Below are 27,335 nucleotides of genomic sequence, written 5' to 3'. Positions count from 1 at the left end.
GAGACTCTGTATGAAATGTAGCAAGAATTAACAGATCTGTTCCAGAATAGTAGTGACCACAGGAAGTTGGCACTCAAGGACAAACTTTGAAATATCAAGATGCAAAGGAACGAGACCATTCCATAGTACCTAAGTGGGTTCACACAATGTTGTGATGAACTTAGTCAATTTGGTGCTATTGTAGCAGAAAATGATTTGGTAAGCTTATCAAGAGCTGGCACAACTACCAAGATTCAATGAATGGGAGGGATAAAATACCAAATTGGGAGCGCTTATGGTCTGAATTTGTATAGGAGGAAATAAGGTGGAATACCAGAGATCATACCTCATCCAAAGAAGAGGAAGAGGACTTTGCATTATTCAGCAAATGAATGAAGTCCAAGGGAAAGAAGTCCCAAGGTGAGGTTCATTCTAATAAAGGGGCCAAGAAGAAAGACTTGTCCAAAATCAAGTGTTTCAATAGTCATGAATTTAGGCACTATGCCATGAAGTGTCAACACAAGAAGGCAAGCAAGAGGGAGCCTGCAGTAGCAGTAGTAGGTGAAAATTTGGCTTCACAGTTCGATCTTGACTTTACTCTCATTGCATGCATGATGAGCATAATGATAGGGAGTGTGTGGTACTTGGACAATGGTGCCTCATTCCACATGATGGGGAATAGAGAATTTTTTAGTGACTTGGAGGAGAAAGATATCTATATGAATATTGAGTTTGGGGACAAAAAAAGGTACAGTGCAATTGGGATTCATATAGTCACCTTTCATAAGGAGTTAGGATCCCCTCTTTGACTAAAGAATGTCATGTTTGTTCCAGGGCTAATGACAAATATCATCTCAGTAACATTTTTGGAAGATCGTGGTTATGATGTGATCTTCAACAAAGGAAAGGTATTCCTGAGACACACAACCATAGGACAGGTGAAGAAAATCGGGGTTCGAGTCAAGAACCTGTATGCACTTAAGGTAGAAGATACATCCACAATCTTGAGGAGCAAGGAAGAGATTAGAGATATGGTGGTTGAGAGGGAGCATGATATACCTCTCAAAATGGAGCCTCAGAAGTAGCCTCAGGAAGTTGTGGAGCAATCATAAATGGAGAGGAAGAGAGGAGGAAGTGTGAAGACATCCACTAAAGAAAATACCTTTAGTAAGGGGAAAGTAGTGTAGAGCCTCTACTTTGCACTTGATTATCCATCATTTCCTACAGTTTTCCCTCATTCATCTCTCTCTTTTGCCTCATTTTCCTTGCAAACCAACCCAGATCATTACATTAGATGACTTTAAGCATGATTAAGGAATTTTGCTAATGTGTGACTGTTTTGTTTAGATTTTGACATATTTACAGGAATTCCGCAGCCATCTGATGATTCTGCAGCCATCTGATGATTCCGCAGCCATCTGATGATTCCGCAGCCATCTGATGATTCTGCAGCCTTTTTGTTAATCTCAAGGTTCCACGTGTCATTTTGCCAAACGAGCCACATGGGCACTTAGGAATCAAGGTGCTCGAGGTTCCTGTGCTATTGGTTCAGCCAGCCACGTCATCTCTACCTCCGGTCAACGAGGGTCAAGTTACGGTCAACAAAGGCAGCTTAATGGTGATACGTAAGCTGTTGGGTCACGTCAGTTCAAACGGTGATTTGTCCGTGTTACGCAGGTTGTGGGGGACATAATCCAACTCTGGATTCAATGCCCATAACGACCAGAACCTCCAGCTCATCCACGAGGCTTATGACGTGTTATTGAACCTTAATTACGCATGACAGTTAGTTTATTTTTCAAGTTTTAGCTGTACGCATTAGGCCATCTTTCAGATGCCTATAAAAACTAGCGTTTGCATACGCTTAATGTTACTTTTTAGTTGCTGTGTTTTATGAACTTGTTATAATTTTAGTGCGTTTTAAGACTCTGTTTTGATAGTGCTGTTCTAGCACTCTTGACTGTAATTTTCTGCACATGGAGTAATAGAAGCAGCGCTGTTCTGAAGTTTTCAATTCCTTGAATCTTCTTTGGGTATTATGAATGGAGGGCCCTTGTTCATGACTACCCTTGTATAGTATTTCATGTTTATATTCTTGCTATTTCTTTATTTTCCATTCAGCAATTCCTTTTCTTGAAACATGTACAGCTTAATTCACTTTCATTGTTATTTCATTTGCAGCATTCATTTTGACTGATCAGATTTGTTTTTCTGCAGGTTTTTAAACCCGGGATTGTGTGTGTGTTTGTGTATTTTCTTTATATCTAGTGGTAGTTTCAGTTGACAGATTCTAAGTTGCTGCCTTTACTTTATTTTCATAGTTGATTTTTAGTTTACTTTCTCAAAGTTGTCTGCTAACATATGAATGATCTCTTTATCACAAATTGTCTATCTTTTAGAGATCAGAATACTAATAACTTACAGCTGGCTTTGAGTACTTTTTAGACTAATCCTTAACTACTTTCTAATTGTGCTTTACACAGTACTATGTGTTAGAAGCAGAGAGTTAGAAAGAGCAAAACATTATAACTAGTCTTTAAAGTATATTTTTCTCATTTTTGATCACTTTTCTAACTCATCTTTAGCTACTTCCTAATCGTGTTTTACACAGTACTATGTGTTAGAAGCAGGGAGTTAGGAAGAGATAAACATTATCATTGGTTTTTAAAGTGATTTTCTTACCTTTTATTTGCAGCAGCATGAATGGTGTCTAATGCCATTAGAAAGTGGTTCTTTGCTTCCAAGTCATTTCAAGTTATTTATTTCTTTCAAGCTTTTCCTTTTCAGCAAGTAGTTAGAAACCACTAATCACACACTCTCACTCATCTAGAACTCACCTTACACACACTATCACTCATCTGTTTATAAATCACCACTCCATCTTAGGAAGATAAATTAACCACAAACAACACCCCAAACGACAAAAAGCTCTAAGAGGTTGCTTAAGTACATATAGTACACCTTCACTTCATCAGCTTACGAGCCCCGAGTTGACAATTAATGACATCAATTTAGGAACACTAAATTGACTAAACATTTTGGCGCCGTTGCCGGGGAAGTGAAATTAAGTAGCCATATTCTTAGAAAAAAAAATATAAAATTTCAAGGAAAGAAGTTGATAACCTATCAAAGTATGCTCTCCTCTTGCACTGCAAGGTGATCTGGAGGATCAGAAAAGAGAAAGTTATTGATTTGGTAGTTTCTTGAGTATGCTCTCTTCTTGCACCTAGAGTGAACTGGAAGATCAGAAAAAGAACTATTAACTTGACTTGAAGAAAAATAATAAAAAATGACATGCATAGAGCTAGAGATTCTAGAGGAAGGTTTTTAGCTAGAGCTCGAAGTTCAATTTTTACAAGTCCATCTGCTTCAAGGGATAGACAAGAGACACCCCCCTTATCTCCAACCGAAACTCCTAGTCCTAGAATTCCTGGAATTCAAGAGCCAAGAGTTGACTCTCCTACACCTTCTATTGAATTTGAACCAGGAAGAGACTCTTCTCTTTCTCCTACAGAAAGACCAATTGTAATTGAGGAATTGGAATCATCTGAAGAAGAAGGAGAAATCTCTTCTCATTCACCTTTTGTAGAGGAACCAGAAGATTTTGAAATCCCTAGGAGAATCATCATGGCAGAAGAAGAAGGAGGTGGTAGGGGTAGAGGTAGAGGTAGAGGTGGAGGAGGAAACAACAATAACAATAATGGAGGTAGAGGTCCCCTTGGAGGAGGAAATAGAGATGGGGATAATTCATTTGGGTTTCCCATTGTTAATGAGGATTCCCGAGCCACCATGAAAAACATATCACCATCTGTCCTCCCTAACTTCCATGGGTTAAGGACTGAGGACCCTGAAACATTCTTATTCGAGTTTGAAGTGGTGTGTCGAACTTATGACTACCTGGATGACTCTCAGAAACTCAAATTGTTCCCTTCAACACTGAAGGATCAAGCCTTGAAATGGTTCATGGGGTTACTCACTCAATCCATTAGGACTTGGGATGAAATGAAACAGACGTTTTTGGATAGGTATTTGGACTATTGTATGCCTACTAATCACAAGGACGAGGTTTTTAAAATGATACAAAAAGAAGATGAGAGCTTAGAAGATTTACTTGAGAGATTTCAATATAACTTGAAAAGAGCAAAAATGAGTACCTTGGATGAAGAGACCTTAAAAGCCCTCTTATTAAAAGCCATTAGGGATGAATGGATAGACATCTTAAACATGATGGGGAAAGGGGATATTTCTCAACTTTCACTCAATGATATAGCAGAACTCTGTATCCATCTCTCAAGGGGCAAATCAAAAACTCAAAAAGGGCCTAGAGATCCTTCTCTCCTTAGGGCAAATAAATCTGCAACAGGATCAGTGAGTAGGGCTGAAATTGGCAGTATGCTTGATGAATTTAAAACTGACATCTTAGGGAGTCTTAGTGAACAACTTGATACCCTTAAGATTCACAATAAACAAAAAGCAGAAGCTGAGGCTTTGGCTATCTTTTGCCCGAAGTGTAGAAAGAAACATGCTTTAAGGGAATGTCCCTTAGATGCACACGTTGTAGAAACATGTGTAATTTGCTCAGAAACTCATGAGACCAAGGATTGTCCTTCACTTCCTGGCCTCAAAGCAGTCTTTCAAGAGGATTCAGATACAATTGAATCTCTCTGTTTTATTGCAAGGAGACCTTGGCAAGGACAATAGAATCAAGGGTTTAACAACTCTATGAATTCTCAATCCCAACCAAATTGGAATCCTTGGCAACAACCTTGGCCTCAACCTCAAAATGCTTTTCAAGCATGGATGCAAAGCATGCAAAATCCTTATGGGAGATTTGCTCAATTCTACCAATATCCTCCATCATTTCAGAATCAGCAAGCCCCACAACTTCCAAATCAAGGTCAACAACTATCATTGCCATACCCTCAACAACAACAACCTCCTGCACAAAATCAAAATTCTCAACTATCACTTCAATCCCAGCAGAAATCAAATCAACTTCCCTCTCAGCCATTACCAAATCCAAATAAGAGGAACCCTCAAAATGCTTACATGATGGAAGGTCAACCATTCCCTACCTATATGGTTGTTCCTCTCAATGAAGTACAACTCAGATCAGGTAGAATCTTAGATCAACCTTCTACAAGTGTTCAACAACCAAGCATTTTTGAGGAAGAATCTCTCAAAGTCAATAAAGGTTCGGAAGTATCACTTCAAAACCAAAATATCCAAAAAGAAAAAGAAAAAGAATCAACCTCTACAACTCCCATAGTTGAGCAACCTACACCTTTAGCTACACCTCCTTTTCCTGAAAGATTGCAAATTGACAAAGGGGTGGAAAAGCAGATATGGGTGCCTGACTATAGTTTCCTAGATGAATTGAAGAATGTTTGTATCAAGATCCCCTTGTTACAAGCCATTAAGGAAATTCCCATTCTAGCGAAAACAATAAAGGAGTTGAGTTTGAAGAAAACAGGAAAAAGAACCAGAGATACTAAAAGGATACATCTAGTTGGAAAAATTGCAGACATAATGATGGGTAAGATTACCATGCAAAAATATGTGGATCCCGGTAGCCCTATTGTCAAAACTCATATTAATGGGGTTGAAATCCCAAATACTTTGATTGACTTAGGAGCCGCTATCAACATCATGAGTAGACAGACCATGGATCAGTTAAAGCTTCCTAACCTTCTCTTTACACCTACTTTACTGCAGCTTGCAGATAGATCAATCATTAAACCTGATGGTGTATTGGAAGATATTCCAGTCTCTCTAGATTCTTGGGGATATCCAGTTGATTTTATGATTTTAACTCCCAAGAACAATCTAGGAGGACATCCTCTTATTTTAGGAAGACCTTGGCTGGCCACAGCTGATGCCTTCATCAGTTGTAGGTCTGGGGACATGTATATATCAGATGGTAATTCCACCAAGAAATTCAACTTGTATCCTCCAGCAAAGGCGATAACAGAAATAGGAGAAGATGAGTGGGTTGATGATGAGGATACTATTCAACCTGTTCTAACCATCTCTGAAATCAGTGAGGATAGTCAAATTCTAAATACATTAGAAAATTTTGAAATACCTTTAGAATATGACTCTACACAGTTTCAGTTAGATTCAGACATTGAATATCTCTCCTCTAGACAGATGTCTCTCTTCTCAATGGAAGAGTTTGGTAGTTCTACAGTTGAAATCCTTCCAGGAAAAACATTGAACATTAACAAAAACTTGGGAAGACCACAACAAGAAGAATTAACTAAACTGTTGCAAAAACATTCCACTGCCTTTGCATGGGAATACACTGACATGAAAGGAATCGATCCTAAGACTTGTATTCATGACATCTATATTGAAGAAAATAGCAGACCTATTAGGCAACCACAAAGAAGGATGAATCCAAACCTTAGGGAAATTGTGAAAGAAGAACTCCAGAAATTGCTCAAGGTAAACTTCATTTACCCCATTTCAGATAGCCAATGGGTTTCTCCCTTGGTTATAGTGCCCAAAAAGAATGGTAAGTGGAGAGTTTGCCTTGATTATCGAGAATTGAACAAGGCAACCTTAAAGGATCATTTCCCTCTACCTTTTATTGATCAGGTACTAGACACTTTAGCAGGTAAAAAGTATTTCTCATTCTTGGATGGTTTTAGTGGGTATAATCAAATTCAGGTAGCACCTGAAGATCAAGACAAACCACATTTACTTGTCCTTGGGGAACTTTTGCCTACCGAGTACTCCCTTTTGGATTGTGCAATGCACACGCTACATTTCAAAGGGCTGTACTAGGAATCTTTTCAGATCTGATTCATGATTGTGTAGAGGTATACATGGACGATTTCACAGTTTATGGTAATACATTTGAAGAAGCTTTGGAAAATTTGGAAAAAGTACTGGTAAGATGTAAGGAAACAAATCTTTCTTTAAGTCATGAAAAGTGTTTTATGATGTTTACTGAAGGGATTGTTTTAGGACATCATATTTCAGGAGATGGGATTAAGGTTGATAGATCTAAAGTTGAAGTCATCTCTAAGTTACCTATTCCAAATTGCCAGAAAGATGTTAGAAGTTTTCTTGGGTTTACTGGGTATTACAGAAGATTTATTGAAAACTTCACTAAGATAGCATCCCTTCTTTTCAAATTGCTTACCAAGGACTGTGAGTTCAAATGGGATCTCGAGTGTCAATCTGCCTTTGAAGCTTTAAAGACTAGAATATCTGAAGCACCCATCTTAAGGGGGCCAAATTGGAAACTCCCTTTCCACATTTCTACTGATGCTTCAGATACAGCTCTAGGAGCTGTTTTGGGACAAAAGGATTTGATCCCTTATGCCATTTATTACACAAGTAAGAATTTGACTCCCACTGAGTTAAATTATACTCTTACAGAAAAAGAGTTCTTAGCTGTGGTACATGCAATCAACAAGTTTAGACACTACATAACCGGCTATGAAACCTTTGTCCATACTGATCACTCTGCCATAAGATATTTGATGAACAAACCTGTCACTAATGGTAGAGTTACAAGATGGCTTTTACTCTTACAAGAATTCAACATTACTGTGTTAGATAGACCTGGAAAACAAAACACAGTAGCTGATTTCTTGTCTAGAATCCAAAACACTAATGAAGATTCTCCAGTAGAAGATAAGTTTCCAGATGAATACTTGTTTGCAGTGACTACCAAGACTCCTTGGTATGCAGATATGGCTAATTATCTAGTTACAGGGAAGCTTCCTCTACACTTATTTCCTAATGAGAAAAGGAAAATCATTCAGGAGAGTGCACATTATTCTTGGATTTCTAATGAATTGTTCAAAACAGGGCCAGATTGTATAATCAGAAGGTGTGTTCGGGAAGATGAAATGCCTGACATCCTTAAGGCTGTCATGATGAACCATGCGGCGGGCACTTTGCTGACAAGAGGACAGCCTATAAAATCCTTTCTCTAGGATATTATTGGCCTTCTCTCTTTAAAGATGCAAAGCAGTATGTTAGAAGGTGTGACAGCTGCCAAAGAGTTGGGAAACCAACTCCTTCAAATGAAATGCCTCTACAGCCTCAGGTATGCATCGAACCCTTTGAGAAGTGGGCTCTAGATTTCGTTGGACCAATTAATCCACCATCAAAGCAAAAGAAGTATATACTGGTTTGTACTGATTATGTTACTAAGTGGGTAGAAGCAAAAGCATTGCCTTCTGCCACTGAAAATTCAGTTGTTCAATTTCTTTTTGAGGATATTTTCACTCGTTTTGGTGTCCCAAGGGAAATTGTGACAGATCAGGGCAGCCAGTTTACATCTAAATTGATGGAGAAGCTGATGGAGGAATATAAGATCAAGCATAGAACATCTACTCCCTACCATCCGCAATCCAATGGCCAAGTGGAATCTACCAATAAAGTTCTTGAAGGCATTATCATCAAGACTGTTCATCTTCATAGAAGAGATTGGGCGGAAAGGCTCCCTGAAGCCTTATGGGCCTATAGAACTACATGGAAGAACACAACAGGACATTCTCCCTATGAACTTGTTTATGGGAAGGAAGTCCTGCTCCCCATTGAGTTCCAAATCAAGACCTTCAAGATGGCAGTCCAATTGGGAATGAGCCTCTCAGAAGCCCAAAGACACAGAATGGACCAGCTAAATGAACTAGATGAAATAAGGCAAGATGCAATTCTAAGGACCGATCTAGTTCAGCACCAAAGATCTAAATGGCATGATCGTCATATCAAAGAAAGAAAGTTTCAGAAAGGAGATTGGGCTCTATTGTTTGATTCAAAGTTCAAAGACTTCAAAGGAAAGTTTCAAACTCATTGGCTTGGGCCATATGAGATTGATGAAGTCTTTAGCAATGGAGCAGTTCGAGTGAAAACTATTGATGAATTTCATACTCCTCTTATTGTGAATGGCCATCGCTTGAAAATCTACCAAAAGCTATTCTCAAAAGAAGAGTTCGTCAAGTTGTTTAAAGAAGATTCTGCAATCAGGTTGGTGGAGAAGAATTCTTCTCCTCCATCAGCCTAATCTTTGGTTTTTGAAAAAAAAAAAAAAAAAAAAAAAAATGTATAAGCCTGAAAACCAATCTCTGATTGGCAGTCTTATGCAGAAAACCTGAGGTGAAAATCAGGGTCACCTGACACCTCATGTTTTCCAAAAAAAAAAAAATCTCTCTCTCTCTTCCATCTCATTTCGCCATTTCATCCATTTCATTCACCATCTCATTTATTTAATCACTCTCACTCCACCTCATTTCTTTCCATCCATCCATCCATTCATTACATTTCATTCCATCAATAAAGTCATTTTTTTTAGATAACTGAAGTTGTTTTGTGCAGCCGGAGGGTATCACTGCAGTTTCCGCAGCTGTTTGGCAATTCTGCAGCCATCTAACGATTCCGCAGCTCTCTGCACCTGCATAAAAAAAAACACAGTCTGTTTGAAAAGAAATTTACAGTTCAGAAGTCATCAACAATAAGTGGAGAAGAGTCATGCGACAGCAATAAAACAATGAAGGGTTAGTGGAAATTGATCAAAGGTAATCCAAGCGCGGATCTGAGGTATGATCTAAATCTTAAACTTACGGTTATCTCATTTTGCAAAGTTTCCGGGGTTATGTTTCTTGCCATTTAATGTAATGATTACCAGTTTTTCCCATCATACGACCAAAAATCCACGTATCCCCCACACTTATCGGTCATGATCCTCACGATTTTGAAACTCAATTGCGGCTGCTCCTCCATTAAGATTTTCGTACCTAAGTGACGTAGACTACTGTACTACGTCTCTCTAAGTCATAATCCCGCAGCCAAGTGTGAACCTATGACCGAAACCTAAGGACCTAACCGTTTCTACCCATCATTTCATAACCCTCATACTCTCGTATCATTCCATTCACGCTGTTTCATTTCCACAGTTCCCTTATTCCGCTGTGCTCACTACGCTGCTACCTCAGCCATACTCTGTTTTACTTCTTCCTCTCTGCTAATTCTGGGTATCAGTGAACGTATGTTACGGCTGTTACAGTAGAGCCGTAAATTTACTGTGTTAGGGCCACTGTTGAAGCCGTGTAACCTTTTTTTCCAAAAGTCTTAGAACAGAGCCATAGAGCCAATGGGTAAACTCTTAAGAGTAGAACCAGAGGGTTCAAAATTTCTGGAGGGATATCCTCAAGTTAAAGAAGCTTTGCAGAAAGCAAACTGGCTCCAATGCATCCAGAAATTCAGAGGTTACCACAAAGCGGTTACGAAGGCCTTTGCACGTTCCTTCAGAGACAAAGACAATCAAGTGGAGATAGGGGACCTGAAGTTTACAGTCACTGAGAGCAGTATACCACAGGCCACTTCACTCCCACAAACTGGAGAAAGATGGTTTAAAAATAGATCAGTACAAGACCAACAGTGGAAGCAAATCTTTAAGAATCCAGGTATGGATACCAGCATTTTTACAAAAGGGATTCCTGTTACTTATGTCAAGGAAGAATGGACAACTTTACTTTTATTAGTGAAAAAATTCTTTACTTGTGAGGGAAGGTTTGGAGTTTTATATGTTTACCATGCCAAAGTCATGATGCATTTCTTAGGAGATGATATTAACCTTCCATATTTTCTACTCTCAAGTCTTAGAAAAATGTGTTCAATTGTCCAAAGGAACCCAAGAAACATTGAATCACATCTGTATCATCATGGTCTTGTTAAGATGCTAGTTGAGGAACAGTTGAAAGCAAAAAGAGATACCTGGGAGAGATTTCTTGTGAGAAACCATTTTGAAGAAGCAGGAGAAACCTTTGTGCCTAGAAAGAGTAGAAGAAAAAGAAAAGAGGCTACCCCTGAAACTGTTGTCCAAGAGGAAATTGTCCAAGAACAGATTGAAGAAGAAACTAATGTACATCATTCTGAACATGAAATTGATCCTGAGCCTGCTGTGGACATTGATCAAACAGCTCAAAGAATCATCACAGAAACCCTTTCAGAACTTGACCAAGAAGTTGCTCAAAAGAGAAAAGAGAGTAGGAAGAAACAAAAGAAAGATAAAGGAAAAGCTGTAGCCCAAGAAACTTACGCTACTCCTGAGAACTCTAGTGAAGAAGATACTCAGCCCTTAGCACAAAGAATGGCCAAACTCCATGAAACTGCCCTTTCCAAGAAGGTAGAAAAACAAAAGCAAAAGGCACAAAAAGAAAAACAGAACATCACCACTGTAAGAAGAAGCAGCAGGTTACAAAGAAAAGTGGGGGCCACAAAGGGTAAAAAGTCACTCATCATTGACTTGAGCACACCTGAAAAGGTTGCTACAAGTCCTGACTTTGAGAAAAGCCCTCCACACGCTGAGTATGTTGAGACTAGTCCTCCACGTGAGGAAAGTCCTTTTGAGCATGAACCTGAATATGAACATGGATCTGAATTTCAGTATGAGCCTAGTCCTAAGAAGTCACCTGAGGTTGACCCAGATCAGCAGAAAGTTTATAATTACCTGGAGACGTTAGAACAAGCAGCTGCTGGTCTGAGCACTATTCAACCTTTGGAGCAGCAAGTTCAATCACTGAAGCAGGAAATATTTGAGCTGGAGGTACTAAATCGCCACATCCAACAAGAAAATGAAAAACTGAAGGTACAGAGCAATGTGGACAAGATGGTCCAAGATAACACCATGCTTCATATGGGCCTATGGCAAAAGGAAAACAAAAAGCTCAAGAAGAGATGCAGGAAGTTAAACAGAGCCTTGATCAATTTAAAATTCAGGTGTTTGATGAAAAGACCAAGAATCAATGTGGCCACACAGAGAAAGAAGAGAAGGCTGGATGTCTTAGCAGAGGCATCCCAGCAGGTGGACTGAACAATGTTCTGATTGCATGAGGACATGCAATGCCCTCGTAGTGGGGGTATGTAGAGCCTCTACTTTGCACTTGATTATCCATCATTTCCTACAGTTTTCCCTCATTCATCTCTCTCTTTTGCCTCATTTTCCTTGCAAACCAACCCAGATCATTACATTAGATGACTTTAAGCATGATTAAGGAATTTTGCTAATGTGTGACTGTTTTGTTTAGATTTTGACATATTTACAGGAATTCCGCAGCCATCTGATGATTCTGCAGCCATCTGATGATTCCGCAGCCATCTGATGATTCCGCAGCCTTTTTGTTAATCTCAAGGTTCCACGTGTCATTTTTCCAAACGAGCCACATGGGCACTTAGGAATCAAGGTGCTCGAGGTTCCTGTGCTATTGGTTCAGCCAGCCACGTCATCTGTACCTCCGGTCAACGAGGGTCAAGTTACGGTCAACAAAGGCAGCTTAACGGTGATACGTAAGCTGTTGGGTCACGTCAGTTCAAACAGTGATTTGTCCGTGTTACGCAGGTTGTGGGGGACATAATCCAACTCTGGATTCAATGCCCATAACGACCAGAACCTCCAGCTCATCCACGAGGCTTATGACGTGTTATTGAACCTTAATTACGCATGACAGTTAGTTTATTTTTCAAGTTTTAGCTGTACGCATTAGGCCATCTTTCAGATGCCTATAAAAACTAGCGTTTGCATACGCTTAATGTTACTTTTTAGTTGCTTTGTTTTATGAACTTGTTATAATTTTAGTGCGTTTTAAGACTATGTTTTGATAGTGCTGTTCTAGCACTCTTGACTGTAATTTTCTGCACATGGAGTAATAGAAGCAGCGCTGTTCTGAAGTTTTCAATTCCTTGAGTCTTCTTTGGGTATTATGAATGGAGGGCCCCTGTTCATGACTGCCCTTGTATAGTATTTCATGTTTATATTCTTGCTATTTCTTTATTTTCCATTCAACAATTCCTTTTCTTGAAACATGTACAGCTTAATTCACTTTCATTGTTATTTCATTTGCAGCATTCATTTTGACTAATCAGATTTGTTTTTCTGCAGGTTTTTAAACCCGGGATTGTGTGTCTGTTTGTGTATTTGCTTTATATCTAGTGGTAGTTTCAGTTGACAGATTCTAAGTTGCTGCCTTTACTTTATTTTCATAGCTGATTTTTAGTTTACTTTCTCAAAGTTGTCTGCTAACATATGAATGATCTCTTTATCACAAATTGTCTATCTTTTAGAGATCAAAATACTAATAACTTACAGCTGGCTTTGAGTACTTTTTAGACTAATCCTTAACTACTTTCTAATCGTGCTTTACACAGTACTATGTGTTAGAAGCAGAGAGTTAGAAAGAGCAAAACATTATAACTAGTCTTTAAAGTAGATTTTTCTCATTTTTGATCACTTTTCTAACTCATCTTTAGCTACCTCCTAATCGTGTTTTACACAGTACTATGTGTTAGAAGCAAGGAGTTAGGAAGAGATAAACATTATCATTGGTTTTTAAAGTGATTTTCTTACCTTTTATTTGCAGCAGCATGAATGGTGTCTAATGCCATTAGAAAGTGGTTCTTTGCTTTCAAGTCATTTCAAGTTATTTATTTCTTTCAAGCTTTTCCTTTTCAGCAAGTAGTTAGAAACCACTAATCACACACTCTCACTCATCTAGAACTCACCTTACACACACTATCACTCATCTGTTTATAAATCACCACTCCATCTTAGGAAGATAAATTAACCACAAACAACACCCCAAACGACAAAAAGCTCTAAGAGGTTGCTTAAGTACATATAGTACACCTTCACTTCATCAGCTTACGAGCCCCGGGTTGACAATTAATGACATCAATTTAGGAACACTAAATTGACTAAACAAGTAGAACCAAGTGGGCAGAGGGAGCACATGCATCCATACCTCTATGTGTGAGGTGGTGGGATGTAAAACCATAGTCCAAGAGTTGTGGAAATTTGGGGAGGGTCCATTGAGTTGTTCTCCTCATGTATCATTACCTTGCTAAAGGGGCCCATAGTATTCAGTCATAGGAGTATTAGAGTCAATCAGATACTGAGTAGTGCAGAGGAGTGTTGACAACATAGCAGGAGGCTCAAGAGCAGAGTCAACAACAACACAATTCCCAGTAGATGGTTGCAGACATAATTGATTTAATGTTTTTTTGGATGCTTCTCAGTTGCAAGTGTTTCAGAAATAGCAACAACAATGAGAGGTGTTGTATGCAGTACATTCCACAGGTGCAGGATAGGACTGGTTGATAATCCCTTTCTTTCTCAGAGGGAGTGTTGAAAATGCAGCAATAAAGCCTCAATTTTTTATTTTTGCCTTAATCAAATTGAGTAAATTCGAAATTACATATTAACATACAACTTGGAGGAGTTAAATGAGGTGACATGGCTCTTGTCACTTAGTTAAGAACACTTAATTTGAGTTAATGAGTTCAAGTTTAGTTTGCTTGAGTTGATTCCTAAAAAATATGAGTTTAGCTCAGTTAATTCGAGTTAGGGGCATGAGGTTAAGTTGTGTTAAGTGGTTCCTAAATTTTAGGAGCCTAGGTTGAGTTAATTTCAGTTGTAGCAATTAAATTCAATTAAATTGAGTTATGGCCAATTAAACTAGTTCTACTTGTTGGAGGAACTAGTGGAAGGTCATGTTGTGGAAGTGGAACTTCAACCACACTTAGTAATCATCTAGATAACTAATCAATCAACCTAAACTAACTCATGCATGCAGAGAATTCTAATTACCCAGTTGAGATGGATATTCCAAGGCAGTGTACTATCAATTGTAGAATATTCCCATGTGTACAAGTGGTGCATGCAGTCAGAGGACCTAGAGGAATTGTGCAATTCAATAGAGGGAAATTCCTAATTAATAGGGGTCTAATTCCTCAAGGAATAACACAAGGAAATAGGAGCTTGGAGGGCTTGAAAATTGGATAAGTCTTGGCCAACGTCATTCAGTCAGGAAGATGGATAGACTATACACTTACAAGGTGTTCTTAGGCTTGAGCAAGCATATGTATTTAATCTCTATTCTTTGATTAATGCAATACGGATAGTAAGGGGTTTTAAGCAGTTTCTTTCCCCTAGATAAATCTTTGTGCATGTGTGATGTTTCCTTTTGCATGTCTATGATTTGTGTTCTATATGGTGAATTAACTTCTGTAGATCATTAGAGTAGCTTCAAGTCTTGTGATTTAGTAAATTTCAAGAGCAATTTTGAATCTACACACTAATTTCTATAATATGTTGCTATGTAAATATCTTCTCATACTTGAGACTTTTTGTCAAGTTATAAGTAGATATGTCTTTAACATAGGAAAAAAATGTAGGAGCTGGCATCAATTTTGTATGGATTGATGAATATTTCAACTGTCAAATGATAGAAAGACCTTGTAAGGCTTCTGGCCCTAAACCAACTTTTATTAATATAAAACCATTATATATATATATATATATATATATATATATATATATATATATATATATATATATATATATATATATATATATATATAGAGAGAGAGAGAGAGAGAGAGAGAGAGAGAGAGAGAATTACTTATTCGCAATTTTCTTCCCATAGATATATCCTATGGGTAATTTCCTTTTTATGTGTATTTTTGTGTTTGATTCTCTATTTATTTTATAAATTTATTATCATAAGATGGACTCTTATTTAATATATATAGCGTAAGAGGTAGGACTCAATTTATGAGGATAAAGCTTTAAAATGTGTGTGTGTGTGAGTGAGAGAGAGATAGAGTGATAAACATGTTATTTCCAAATAGGTTGAATTCCACTCACAAAAATAGTACTATGTGTTTAAAACATTAAAAGAGGAAAGAAATCCATAGCCCAACTAATGCAACTACTTGAGCCAATATATTAATAGAAAGAGGCAAAAAATTACAGATGAATTTCTCAAAATTAATCATCAACAAATGACCCAATGTTGTCTTTAAATGGAGACTTTGGACCAATTGGCTGCTAAGAAGTGGATTAATGTACCTACTAGTATGTAGGAGAATATGAACTATCATATCACTTTATGTCTAGAACATATCATGACCATTACACCATATAACTACAAATTGAGACTAATGCATACTAAGAAAATACAAATTACCTAAATATGCACTAGACAAAATAGATCTTAACAAACTCCCAAGTGTATCTATATCCTAACTTCTCTCATTAAGAAGAACTTGGGATGCCATTAAAAGATATATAAAGGTGACATAATGGTAGAAGGAAGGAGATATTAGAGCCTATACCCCTTAATAACAAATTATGAAATTCCTAGCATAGATTGAAGCTTGTAAACATCACTTCTATAAGAGACTTTGTGAAAACAATATTTAGGTGAACCTATGGAAATTAAATAATACATAAGAAAATGAAGGAAAGAGAAATCAAGAAATGCCTTGCATATGGTTATATATATATATATATATATATATATATATATATATATATATATATATATATATATATATATATATATATATATATATATATATAATGTGTCCATGGTCAATAAGATCACTAAAAACAATTATTTTATAATTACATATTTCAAATCAATAATGCGTTTGAAAGTATTTCATGAATTCAAATTATAGAATGACACCTTCCTAGTAAATTAAGCCTCTAAAAATGAGCATTTTATGAATAAGTGTACATGATATAATGAGAACCTTGTAAATAAAACTCATTAGACAATAACATCATTGTTCCTGGAAATTATAACCCCTAGAATTAAGCATATGATGCAATAATATAACATGGTAATCTCAACCTAGTAAACACATTTCATTATAAATAAGATTTTCATGAATTCTTACCATAGAAAATAATGTTGGCATTGTAAATAAGGTCAATAGAAGCAATATACCTAGTATTTGTTCATTCAAAAAGTATTATCCATTGAAAAGACATTGATATGAGATTGCCTAACAACTTATTTTATTTGACATCTCTTCAACACTCTTGGCATGAATGACTATCGATTTAGTAAGAACACATCCACCTAATTTTTTCCCACCCACCACTATATGTTAATGAAGTCATCCTCATGAATCTAATATTGTGGTGCTAGACATTGGATAAACCAACGCTCCCCTAGCGATATGATCGTTGATTAACATATGCGAGTTTTGGTCTAACGACAATCGTGATTCCCAACAGGTGGTATTAGAGCATAGGTCATGAGTTCGATACACACACATTGGGGGCGAGGATTGTTGGACATTGGATAAACCAACGCTCCTTGTGTGTTTCGTGACATGGACTAACTGCCTCTCGTGGATCCTTATCTCTAGCGATGTGATCCTTGACTAACACCTGCGGGTTTTGGTCTAACAACAATCGCGATTCCCAACATGTGGGTCATCGCATTGTTTTCTTTGGTCTAATATTTCTCTTTTAGTCGAGAATGATCTCTTGTTCCCATGCATGCAAATTTCCATGGGTTTGTTGTAATGTAAACATCTAAAAATGATTATTGTGTATCATAATTGGAGAAACACAAAAAAAAAGGAGGGATCCCACCCAATGTTTTATATATTTGGATAAATGAATAAGATGAAGCCACCATTATTATGCAATTGTATGGTTGATTTGACCATGGCATGACAAACCATTTTTATCTAGATGTGAAAACTAGATATAAACAATGAGCATGGAATGTAGTCTATCTAGGACCATTCTAACTATGTATGCAATTGGAAACATCTCTTCCTCCTCTCTCATTTAGGGCATTTTATTTTTCAAAGGAATTTTATCAACACATCTATAATACTCCTAGTCGTAAAAACACCATTGTCTAAAAGAACCTGTTAAATCTTGGTGTTGAAATAACACAACATGCAATCTAGGTTCATTCATCACATATTAGAAGAACTAACAAAAATATCACTTATAATGCTAGCATAATATGCACAACATAATAAGAGAATTATTTGTTGGTTTGCAAATAAAAAGAAAACATTCCTAATGTGTCCTTCTCTATAACATTGGTGTGGCCACCATGTCAAATAATGAAAAAAATTGTCATAATAACTACAATAGCACTATATATAACATAGATTCACTCATAATGCTAAGATTGTGTTATAGTTTGTAGAACGACCCTACTATTTTGTGATTTTTTCATAACATAAGGAGGCCCCTACCAAATTTTCTTTTTTTCCCTTCAATTTATAGTTTATTATAGTCCATTTTGCTTGTGACAAATGTTAAACAATGTTATTTTCTGATTGATGATATTTTATATTTCAATTTTCCTATATTTTCAATTCAACTTGTTTTTATATTTCACTATCAATGTTTAATCACCCTATAATCTGCCATAGTCTTGTTGTGAAAACATTTCTTTGGAATCTAAATTCGAGTTAGAATTGGACTAACATCAAAATAATTTCATATTTGGAAGCTTGGTAATCCAAATTTGTCTTTCTAATTGTGATACTCTTGAATTCAGATTTAGAGAAACTCTTAATGAATTGTTTCACAATACTTTGGATCATGGATAGCCAGATCTATTCTTCCAAAGCATCATGATTTCATGTTGTATCCAGTATCTAGGACATCCATTGATGTATTATTTTATAGTTCATTGGATATCAAATACTTGAATATTTTTTCATGAAACTTAGCAAAAGAGAAAACGTTAATTATTTAACAAAGATATTAATTTTATTTGGATTTCTTTAGCTGACATCTTGTTTTTAGACTGATGTATATGATGAGCCCCAAAAATGGGTAACTTTATTTTGCCTATTATTCTCGACTAATCCACCATTCTTCATAATTTTATGCATGCTTTTGAATATATTTATGTTAATTGAATGAACGAGAATAGTCACTTGATCACAAGGTCTAATACGTGCTTATTGCAACTTTTTGGACATCTTTTGGACCAAGGTCAAGCATTTATGAACAAGTTGATAGCCAAATACGAAGTAACAAGGCTGAGGATTTGTAGGAAGGGTGTCTCCTGCACTAAATGACCCCTTCCTCGAGTTCTCCACCATCAACTTGGAGTTCAACAGCCCACCAAAGATGATTTCAAGGGGTAGCCGAGTAGGTTTTGTGAAGTGGCTGATTAACTGCAGTCTTGAGTAGCCAAACTCCTAAAGTTAAGGAGGACTGTTGGGAGTCCTCATGTTGCATAAGTAGGAGGGCTTCAATCCTTGGTAGTTTAACTATTGAACAGTTGTTTTTCACACTTTAGTGCAGCTCTGCATTTCAGCGCATTTTCGAGCTCTTGCTGTAACTAGTTTTGTGACATGACTATTATTTGTTGAGTAATGGAGATGAATTTCGCTTTGCACTAGCTCTGAGCTTTCCTAGGAGGCTGTAGCTCTTGGGGTTGGGCCCAACCCAAGTTCCAGTACCTCCTTTGTCTACTTTTATGTGTTTTCCTCGCATTCATAGAATAATTTCTGTTATTTAGGTTAAGATCTTGCTTTGTTACTTAGGTTGTTTTTTATGATTAAAATAACTTTTCATGCTTCAGTTTGATTTAACAGTGTGGTAACAGAAAAGATATGCAAAAAGGCCATCAAGAAATCCTTGATCTCATCTCTCCTTCCTTGGGACCATGAGCTGAGACCAAGGCATACTTGCTGCCATAAAAACATTGTTCTTGCCTTTCCATGCAATTGCTAGTGTTAGATTTTTAGTTGGAAAAGTTGATACCAGTTGTACTTGCACGTTTCGATATGTTCTTGCTTAGTTTCCATAGCTCTCTTGCATGATTTCTTGTTTATACACCGTTGCTCATCATATTTCTGGTTTTTAAAAGCAGATTAGGTCAACATAGGTAGATATCTGTTTTTTTTTTGTCTTTTTTTGGATCAGTTTTTGGAAAGTAATGTGCAGAACACCTATAATACATCCCTACCTAACCTTCCTCCATCATACAACCTGTTCCAACCCCTCACTCAAGATTTCTTCCCTTTATTTGCCACACTTTCCCAACTAACGCTAATTCCTATATTTTTGTGCAACATTGCTTTCTCCATCCTTGAACAAATCCAACCATCTTCATCACTCATGAGCTTCATTTACCAGGTCCCACACCTCTTCACATCCTTATCCATCCTTCATTTCCACTTACCCACCATTTTTACTCCATCAAACCTCTAAAAATCACTGTCGGCCTGTTCCTATAGAATTTCCTGTGGAACATCCTGTAGAACCCCTGCAGACTTCTTGTAGAAGTTCACGTGAGCAGTTTTTTCGAGATCTGATCACTGTGAAACTCTCTGGAAGGGTGCTAGGGACCCCTTAGGCCCTCTTCTCACCTTCCCAACCTCCTGCAAGTGCCCACTCCATTTCATTTCACCAATCAACCTCTGCACAGTAAAAAACAGTTAAAGCACATGCATAATAATTCTGCAAGATTACTCAAAAATACAAAAAGATGTTTTTTCCAGATTTTACTTCAGAAGTAGTTTATTCACATGCATTTTACCTTCCCAAGAGTCAATGGCATCCATTTCTACAGCTTTCATCTCTTTTCTGGCACCAGTAGGGTTAGTCGGTATAACTAGGGTTTGCTAGGGTTTGCATTTCCTTTCAGCTTTCAGCTTCTTTCTACAAGTAGACTAGCCTCTTTTGAGTTAGCATTCATCCATCACAGTTAAAAGCTTTTTCTAGGAGCTCATAGAAGTTGGCTTAAGCTCCTAGTGAACTTGTGCTAGCTGATTAAGTGACAGCCTGTGGCAAGAGCTAGTACTTGTGCATATAGAATTGTCGCTTCCAAGTTTGTTACGAACAAGTGGGTTGATAAAAGTAAAGAAGGGAGTCCTAGGAATTGCAGCATCATTGCTGCAATACTGGAGCCCACCATCTTTTTGGCGTCGTTACCGGGGAAGCGTCAGAATATTTGTGATTGCTGCTTTTCTTCTATTCTCTACTGCAACCTTCTGCTAAGTAGTTTATTTCAGCAAGAGTAGAGTAGTTGTTTCAATTACATTCTGCAATTTTATTTCCACAAAAGTAGATTAGACATTTCCTGCTTTCATTTCATTTTAGCAAGTGTAGATTAGATATTTCCTGCTTTCATAGATTAGCATTTCCCTTCCGCAATTTCAATTCTGCAAGCGTAGATTAGCATTTCATTTTTGCAATTTCAATTCTGCAAGTGTAGCTTAGCATTTTATTTCTGCAATTTCATTTCAGTAGAATAGATTAGTCATTTCCTGCTTTAATTTCAATTCTGCAATTCTCATTCCAGCAAGGTTTATTCTAGTTAGTTGCAATTTGTTGTTCAATCAATTCAGTTTTGCAGGTGTAAGCAGAGAAAAACACAAAAATTAACCAAAAATATTTCATTTCATGCCTCATAGGAACATATACAATTCAGGAAAATTATTACCCAACACCCCCACCACATCACTAAGTCACCCTTCTCTCTTCTCTGGTGGCAGTGATCCAGAAGAACCTATAGGTGAACCTCTAGAGATATACGAAGATCCTATAATAGAAGAAGAGCAAGAAAACATTCCTCCTGAGACCGTGGCTGAACACAGAAATGGTACAGGAGATTGGGAGAGAATAGAAGGCACCTTTCCCATCCGAGAGACCAATGGGACAAAAAAATGAAAAACATAAGTCCCTCAGCCTTACCTCACTTCCATGGATTGACCACTGAAGATCCTGATACCTTCCTGTTTGAGTTTGCGGTCCTTTGTCAAACTTTTGACTATGCAGAAGACAAGCAAAAGTTGAAACTCTTTCCCTCTACCCTCAAGGATGCAGCACTACGCTGGTTCATGGGGTTACCTGGAAATAGTATCACAACTTGGGCTCAGATGCAACAAGCAATTAACAACAAATACCGAGATTACTGTAGGACAAAGAAAACAAAGGGAGAAATCTTTTGGATGACCATGGGAAGTGATGAATCTTTAGAAGACTATGAAGAAAGGTTCCAACTCAGTTATAAAAGGGCCAGGTGGACACTTGACCCCGAATATCTGAAGGTGGTTCTGCTCCGAGGAGTCCCTGAAGACCTTCTAGATACCCTCCATTTGCTGGCTGGGGGGGACATCTACCAACTGCCTTATGATGATATAAAGACTATGTTTAGAAACCATTCTAGGGCAGCTCAGAAAAGAGGTAGGGGGAGTCAACTTTCAGCCAGTGCCACCTTTTCCAAACATGAGTTTTCAAACCAGATGGAAGACCTTAAAAGTGAGGTGAGACAAACCATTGCCATGCAAATGGACACCTTTCGAATCCAACAGAAACAAGAGGAAGCTAAGAGGGCTTTGGCCATCTTTTGTCCTAGATGTACAAGGAAACATCCTAGGAACGAGTGTCCATTGCACTCCGTAGAGATATGTTTCGTTTGTGAGGCAGATCACCCTACAAACCAGTGCCCAACCTTACCCGAACTTAAAGCTATGTACCAAGGGGTTGATGGAGCGACTGAGCCACTCTACTTCCTAAACCAAAGGAGGCCACATGGACCCAGACCGTACCAGCAGGGGATGCAAGGGACATCCCAGACTTATTACAACCCCAACCAATCCACTCACATACTTTCTTGGGGTCCCCCTACTCATCCTTCCTGGTCTACACCCCCTCCTTTGTCATACCCATCTCAATACCATACTCAACCTGCTACTCATTCATTTCATTCTCATGTTCAGTCACAACCTCAGTGGAATGCACCTCAACAGGGGTGGAGGCCCCAGTACAACTCTCCTCTCGCTATTTTGCCTCCACCACCTACTCAACCACAACCATTACCTCCTGATCCTCCAAGACAACCCCAGATGCCTTCTCAACCGAACCCGAACCCCAATAACAGACAGGCCCAACATGTATATACTGGAGTGACAACATGCCCTACCTATGCTGTGGAGATTCAGGGGATCAACCTACAATCTGGGAAGGTCCTCCCAGATAGCCAACCTTCTCCTAAGGAGGATGAGGAAGAGATATAGGGAAGTGAACCCAAAGCCATTCCACCCTTTCCTGAGAGACTAACTGGAACCACGCAACCAAAACCAGAAGAGACTGAACTTCTAGGAGAACTTAAATAGTTATGTGTCAAAATACCACTTCTCCAGGCCATAAATGATGTACCAATCTACAACAAATTGATAAAAAAGAAGTTTTTTAGGCACCCAAGCAGGCGCAAGAGAGATGCCCCAACTATCAATGTCATAGGACAACTGTCCGACCTGATGTTGGGACAAGTAATCTGTGCAAAATATCTGGACCCTGGGAGTCTTGTAGTCGATGTCCGCATCAATGGCACCATAATCCCCCACACCTTGATCGATCTAGGGGCTGCCATTAATGTGATGACCAGGGACACTATGCTCAAACTCAACCTTTACAGTTCCCTAAGAAAGACTTCGACGGTACTGCAGTTAGCAGACCTCTCCACCATGACCCCCGAAGGGATTTTGGAAGATGTCATGGTCTCCGTTGATTCTTGGGAGTACCCTGCTGACTTCTTGGTCCTTCAGCCAAAGGCAAAACTCACTGGATACCCCATCATTTTGGGAAGGCCTTGGTTAGCTACTGCAGATGCTTACATCAGTTTTCAAGCTGGTAGCATGACCATTAAGAATGGCCCTATGTCCAAACAGCTAGTCTTATATCCTCCTGCAGAATCTCTGCTAGAACATGACTTACCTATCTAGTTGGAGGAGGAGGATGAGGATGAAGTCTAATCTGCACCATTGTGCACAGTGGAAGCCATCAGGGGAGGTCCTCAAACCGAGGATGACCTTATTGAAAATTTGATTCAAAATCCACCTCCTAGTGTGCTTCCATTAGAAGAGTTGGTAGAAGACACCCAAGCCGGTGCTTTAGTGGATCTCTGTGTGATTGATCCGACCTCTCCTTGAGTTAAGAATGTGGAATTTGACTCTGAAAGAACCTTGAAGATCAACTCATCTCTATCCCCCTCCTAGGATAAGGAGCTATGTAGCTTATTGAACCGCCATTTGGATGCTTTTGCTTGGAGCTATAAGGAGATCAAAGGAGTCCACCCTTTAGTCTGTACCCATCACATTTACATTAAAGAGGATTGTAAGCCAGTCAGGTAGCCTCAGAGGAGGATGAATCCAGGCCTCAAGGACATTGTCAAAGAAGAATTGCAAAAGTTGTTGGATGTAGGATTCATCTACCCCATCTCTGACAGCCAGTGGGTTTCTCCTTTGGTGCTTGTGCCCAAGAAAAACGGGAAGTGGAGAATCTGTGTAGATTATCAAGAACTTAACAAAGCTACCAAGAAGGACCATTTTCCTTTGCCTTTCATATATCAAGTGTTAGATGGCCTAGCAGGGAAGAAGTTCTTTTCCTTCCTAGATGGGTTTAGCGGGTATAATTTGATCCAAATCAGCCCGGAAGACTAAGATAAGACCACTTTCACTTGTCCATGGGGTACCTTTGCCTACCGGGTCCTTCCCTTTGGGTTATGCAACGCTCCTGCCACTTTCTAGAGAGCAGTACTGAGTATATTGGCTGAGCTGGTTCATGATTCGGTGGAAATATATATGGATGACTTTACTCCTTATGGGTCCAACTTCCAAGAAGCATTGACTAACTTGGGAAATTTTTTAACCAAGTGTATCGAAATGAACCTGTCCCTCAGTCCTAAAAAATGTGAATTCCTAATGATTGAAGGGACCGTACTAGGTCATACAATTTCTCAGCAAGGATTACAGGTGGATCCCAACAGGATTGCTATCAGCCAAAGGGTTCCACCTCCTCAAAAGGTAAGAGATGCTTGGAGTTTTCTAGGTTTAGCAGGATATTATAGAAGATTCATTAAAGATTTCAGTAAGCTAGCCTCTCCATTGTTTGGTCTTTTGGGGAAAGATGTTGAGTTTACATGGACTAACAACTGTCAAGAGGCTCTGGATGCGTTGAAAGTTAAGCTGGTAACTGCCCCGATCTTGAGAGGTCCAAACTGGGCCCTACCTTTCCACATTCAAACAGATGCCTCGAACAAAGCCATAGGAGCAGCCTTAGGACAGGTTGAAGAGAAGCTATCGTATGCCATATATTTTGTTAGTAAAAACCTGTCCAAGGGAGAGTTAAACTATATCGTAACTGAGAAAGAGCTCCTAGCTGTAGTCCATTCCCTGAACAAGTTCAGACACTACATCACTTGTTATCAAACATTCGTACACACTGATCATGTTGCAATTAGGTATTTGATGAATAAACCTGATGTAAATGCTCGTAACATTAGATGGTTACTTTTATTGCAGCAATTTGATTTGACCATTGTTGATAAGCCAGGTAAGGAAAATGGTGTTGATGATTTTCTATCTAGACTAGATTTGTCTGCAGGTGAAGAAGGGATGGTGGATGATCAAATGACAGATGAACACTTGTTTTCTATTTTAGTACTCTCTCCATGGTTTGCTGATATAGCAAATTACTTGGTTTCAGCACAGTTCCTACCACACCTATCCTCAAAAGGGAAGAGCAAGATTGTGAGGAAAAGTTCTTCATTCACTTGGATTGGGGGCAACCTGTTTAAACTTGGCTCGGATTAGATTTTGAGGTGTTGTGTCAGGGAGGAGGAGGTTTTTGACATCCTCCTAACCTGTCATGATGGGTCCCGTGGAGGTCACTTTGCAGCAAAGAGAACCGCCTTCAAAATTTTACAGGCAGGTTACTATTGGCCCACTCTTCATCAAGATATCAGGAGATGCATCAGCCAATGTGACCGATGTCAAAGGACGGGGAAACCAACTCCAAGGGATGAAATGACCCTCCAAATCCAAGTGACTTTCAAGCCATTTGAGAAGTGGGGCATGGAATTTGTGGGTTCTATGAACCCTCCTTGAAAACAAAAGTCTTACATCATCGTGTGCACAGACTACTTGACAAAGTGGGCAGAAACAAAGGCAATCAAGGCAGCAACAGAAGAAAAGTGGCTGAGTTTTTGAGGGAAAATATCTTCTACAAGTTTGGCTACCCAAGAGAGTTAGTCATAGATCAAGATAGTCAGTTTACCTCTAACCTGATTGAAGACCTGCTCTCTCATCACAAGATTAAGCACAGAACTTCCACCCCTTATCATCCGCAAGCAAATGGAGAGGTGGAAGTCACTAACAGAGATTTGGAAGAGATTTTGACTAAAGTAGTGAGCAACAGTAGAAAATATTGGGCAAATCGCTTGGTTGAGGCCACTTGGGCCTACAAAACTACTTGGAAAACTACAATAGGCTTCACGCCTTATGAGCTGGTCTATGGGAAGAAGGCTTTGCTGTCCATAGAGTTTGAATATAACACATTAAGGTTGGCAGCTCAGCTGGACCTAGATCTTAGCCATGCATAGCAGGAAAGATTACTTTAGCTGAATGGACTAGATGAACAGAGAATGCAGGGCCTTCTCCACTCAGAGGTGGTCCAACTTCAAAGAAAGATATGGCATGATCGCCACCTTAAAGAAAAGTAATTTCAGCCAGGAGATTGGGCACTGTTATATGATTCAAGATACAAGGATTTCAAAGGAAAGCTGAGGACAAGATGGCTGGAACAATATAAAGTGGAGAAATGCAACGATAATGGCTCAATCCTTATTAAGACCATCGATGAAGAAGCCATCCCCATGCTCGTCAATGGGCATCGATTGAAAATCTACAGGAAACCCCTTTCTAAGCAGGAGTTCATTGAAACTTTGGATAAATTAGTGTTGGTAGTGGAGTAGACCCCTGTCTACACTCCACCCACACCTCAAACACACAAAAAAAAAAGAAAAAAATAGAAAAGAGGAAAAGAATAAAAGATCCTTGGGTGAAATCCTCTAGGAGGTGCCTAGGGCAGACAATGAGGGTGAAAACCTCCTGGAGGCGCCCCAGCTGTCTCAGACTAAAAAAAAGAAAAGAAAAAGAAACCTAATTTCTGTTGAACAAATTGCAGGTTGCAGGAAGGACATTGCAGGTTAGGAGGATCGCACAAGACAAAGACAGAGGTCAGCACCAGGCTGCAAGCATCCCTCACAATCCATTCCTCCATGACCACTACCCTTTCCTAAGATTTCGTCTCATTCAGGCTAAGATTTCACCTTCTACAGGAAGTTTTGTGTCTTCTATAAGAAGATCCTATAGAACCTTCAGACAAGCCAAAATCGATCTCAGAAGAGGACCTGAAGGTTGGGAATCTGCCTATGAGGCCTGTAAACATCCCTGCTTCCATCCATCGCCATATGTTTCCTTTTTCCATCTCTGTACACCTTCATTGCACTCATTTTTTTCCCTGCATAGTCACACACAAAAATCCTGTTTTCTTCATACTGCCAGCAAAATATTTTTAATGACAAATCAAGCTTCAGTTTTTCACTCACTATGCCTGTTACCCTCCATCTAGACTCCTCATCAGCCGAGACCCTCGTCAACAGTATAGCCCTTCTCATTCTATGTTGGGTCCCTATAATACTAGTGATTACACCATTACTATTATATTTATACCCTTATTTATATTGTTGTGCCCCTATGACCCCAATATTGTT

This window comes from Pinus tabuliformis, chromosome 6, assembly GCF_031772625.1.
Source record: "Pinus tabuliformis cultivar Carrire ecotype Pingquan chromosome 6, CPIR1, whole genome shotgun sequence".
Taxonomy (NCBI): Eukaryota; Viridiplantae; Streptophyta; class Pinopsida; order Pinales; family Pinaceae; genus Pinus; species Pinus tabuliformis.
This window is presented reverse-complemented; position numbering follows the sequence as displayed.